Source organism: Dermochelys coriacea, chromosome 8, assembly GCF_009764565.3.
Source record: "Dermochelys coriacea isolate rDerCor1 chromosome 8, rDerCor1.pri.v4, whole genome shotgun sequence".
NCBI lineage: Eukaryota > Metazoa > Chordata > Testudines > Dermochelyidae > Dermochelys > Dermochelys coriacea.
The window spans coordinates 103,743,561-103,747,342 of record NC_050075.1 but is presented as its reverse complement, the minus strand read 5'-3'; positions in this window follow the sequence as shown (position 1 = coordinate 103,747,342).

Here is a 3,782-nt window from a genome sequence, read left to right as displayed (position 1 = left end):
GGGGATCTGGATTTAGCACGAATGTCCACTGCTCTGATTTTGAAGCTATAATCCTCATCCTCATCCTGCTGTGGCATCATTCTGGGGAAGCATCAGAAATCCCCCTGGAGCTCCCTACGCTCCCCACTTACCCATTGTACATTCTTAATAGCTCCATCAAAGTCAAAGGGATACTGTGCTGTGGCAGGTGTACCCTGCCCGAGCGCCTGAGACACAAATGCAAGGAACAGGACAAGAGCCGCAGCCCCTCCGAACTAATTTAACTCATCCCAAGTTGCAGCAGGTTTGAGGAGCTTGCGTTCAAGGCTGGAGCGTTGGACGCACCACGTTTCTTCTCCAGCTAGCACCCGATTCTCAGTATTGACAGAGATTCACTGGCGCTTCATTAGCTGTGTGCAATTATTTATGACACAGCGCATTGTGGTTGCTGTTTAGATGGAAGAGGCTCTTCGGCAGACATCTCTGCAGAGGGGTTTCTTAAGTGAGCTATAGCTTATGCTCAAATAAATTTGTTAGTCTCTAAGGTGCCACAAGTCCTCCTTTTCTTTTGGCGGATACAGACTAACATGGCTGCTACTCTGAAACCTGTTAAGTGTGTGTGTTTGCGTGTGTGCAATAAATCTGCCTGGAGCCCTGGCTGAGTGAGGGTCCCTATCAACTGCTTGCAAACACCAGGGTGAACTAATTTGGGGTGGATGCAAATAACAGGCTAGACGGGGTGTAGCTCCTGAGGAAGGTTGAGGCAGCTGGCCATGTGTTGATCACTGACCCAGTATCCCTGACAGCGTAAAACACCAGGCTTCACTCTACTACGGGCCCCTGGCAAGACTGCTAGGCCCAGAAGTAACATAGCCAGGTAACATGGAGACAGATCAGGGAGTCTCAGTCCACAGGCCATCCTTCCTGCAGGCTGCTGTGTTGTCAGTGCTACGGAAGTGCCTTTGCCGTACTGCAGCGAGTCTCTTGTTGGGACAGAGCTTTCAGAGCAACTTTAACAGCTCTGCTTCTCCGACAGGCCACGTCTCTGCACTGCAAGTGACCACGGAAATGGGCACAGCTCAGAACAGCATGTGGTTGGGGCACGTGGGTGTGTAAACCTGCTGCTAACAGGTTTTAGAGGACTTGGAATAACAGGCTCCATCATGCAGCCATGGAAGCCAAGGGTGGGAGGGGGGATCTTGCCTCCGGTTTGAATCGGACGCACGGGGTCATTCTCTACTCTGCCCCTAGGAAGGGCTTGGGGGATGTCAGCGCCCCTTTGCCTTCCCTCCTGTGGTATTTGTTCTCTACCCATCCTCACTTGCCCCTCGCCCTCTACTTTCGGTCCCTCTGCTGAGCGTTTGTCTCTGTTCCGCACTGATTTTCCATCGCTCCAGTGGGCTCTCGCTCCCTGGGCACTTCGCTCGTTTTGATCCGCCCCGTCGGCTTGCTTTGCCTACTTTATTCCTTTAATACATCTCCTTTTCCTCAGCCCACCCCCAGGAGGGGCTCCCGTGTCACCTGTGTCCCCCCCGTCTGTCCCCCACCCCTCCGTCCGTCCCCCTCCTCCTCACCTGTCCGTTCCCCATCCCCTGTCTGTCTGTCTGTCCCCCACCCAAGTCAGTCTGCCCCCCTCCTCTCCACCTGTCCCTTCCCCACCCCTCTCTCTGTGTCTGTCTGTCTGTCCCCCACCCAAGTCAGTCTGCCCCCCTCCTCTCCACCTGTCTGTTCCCTGCCCGTCTGTCTGTCTGTCCCCCTCCTCCCCACCTGTCCCTTCCCCTCCCCTCTCTCTGTGTCTGTCTGTCTGTCCCCCACCCAAGTCAGTCTGCCCCCCTCCTCTCCACCTGTCTGTTCCCTGCCCGTCTGTCTGTCTGTCCCCCTCCTCTCCACCTGTCCCTTCCCCACCCCTCTCTCTGTCTGCCCCCCTCCTCCCCACCTGTCCCTTCCCCTCCCTCTCTCTGTGTCTGTCTGTCTGTCCCCCACCCAAGTCAGTCTGCCCCCCTCCTCTCCACCTGTCCCTTCCCCACCCCTCTCTCTGTGTCTGTCTGTCTGTCCCCCACCCAAGTCAGTCTGCCCCCCTCCTCTCCACCTGTCTGTTCCCTGCCCGTCTGTCTGTCTGTCCCCCTCCTCCCCACCTGTCCCTTCCCCACCCCTCTCTCTGTCTGCCCCCCTCCTCCCCACCTGTCCCTTCCCCTCCCCTCTCTCTGTGTCTGTCTGTCTGTCCCCCACCCAAGTCAGTCTGCCCCCCTCCTCTCCACCTGTCTGTTCCCTGCCCGTCTGTCTGTCTGTCCCCCTCCTCCCCACCTGTCCCTTCCCCTCCCCTCTCTCTGTGTCTGTCTGTCTGTCCCCCACCCAAGTCAGTCTGCCCCCCTCCTCTCCACCTGTCTGTTCCCTGCCCGTCTGTCTGTCTGCCCCCCTCCTCTCCACCTGTCCCTTCCCCACCCCTCTCTCTGTCTGCCCCCCTCCTCCCCACCTGTCCCTTCCCCTCCCCTCTCTCTGTGTCTGTCTGTCTGTCCCCCACCCAAGTCAGTCTGCCCCCCTCCTCTCCACCTGTCCCTTCCCCACCCCTCTCTCTGTGTCTGTCTGTCTGTCCCCCACCCAAGTCAGTCTGCCCCCCTCCTCTCCACCTGTCTGTTCCCTGCCCGTCTGTCTGTCTGTCCCCCTCCTCTCCACCTGTCCCTTCCCCACCCCTCTCTCTGTCTGCCCCCCTCCTCCCCACCTGTCCCTTCCCCTCCCCTCTCTCTGTGTCTGTCTGTCTGTCCCCCACCCAAGTCAGTCTGCCCCCCTCCTCTCCACCTGTCTGTTCCCTGCCCGTCTGTCTGTCTGTCCCCCTCCTCCCCACCTGTCCCTTCCCCTCCCCTCTCTCTGTGTCTGTCTGTCTGTCCCCCACCCAAGTCAGTCTGCCCCCCTCCTCTCCACCTGTCTGTTCCCTGCCCGTCTGTCTGTCTGTCCCCCTCCTCTCCACCTGTCCCTTCCCCACCCCTCTCTCTGTCTGCCCCCCTCCTCCCCACCTGTCCCTTCCCCTCCCCTCTCTCTGTGTCTGTCTGTCTGTCCCCCACCCAAGTCAGTCTGCCCCCCTCCTCTCCACCTGTCCCTTCCCCACCCCTCTCTCTGTGTCTGTCTGTCTGTCCCCCACCCAAGTCAGTCTGCCCCCCTCCTCTCCACCTGTCTGTTCCCTGCCCGTCTGTCTGTCTGCCCCCCTCCTCTCCACCTGTCCCTTCCCCACCCCTCTCTCTGTCTGCCCCCCTCCTCCCCACCTGTCCCTTCCCCTCCCCTCTCTCTGTGTCTGTCTGTCTGTCCCCCACCCAAGTCAGTCTGCCCCCCTCCTCTCCACCTGTCCCTTCCCCACCCCTCTCTCTGTGTCTGTCTGTCTGTCCCCCACCCAAGTCAGTCTGCCCCCCTCCTCTCCACCTGTCTGTTCCCTGCCCGTCTGTCTGTCTGTCCCCCTCCTCTCCACCTGTCCCTTCCCCACCCCTCTCTCTGTCTGCCCCCCTCCTCCCCACCTGTCCCTTCCCCTCCCCTCTCTCTGTGTCTGTCTGTCTGTCCCCCACCCAAGTCAGTCTGCCCCCCTCCTCTCCACCTGTCCGTTCCCCGCCCGCCCGTCTGCCTGCCTGCCCCCCTCCTTCCCCCTCCCCACCCACGTCTGTCTGTCTGTCCGTCCCCCCGCCCCCGCAGCCCTGGCAGGCTGTGCAGGAGCCCGGAGCGGATCGATGGGGGCGAAGCCGGCCAGGTGTCGGCGCTCGATTGGCCGCGCCTGGCGGCGAGCGGGGCCGCCCGGGAACCCGCGCCCCGCCCCCTCCCCC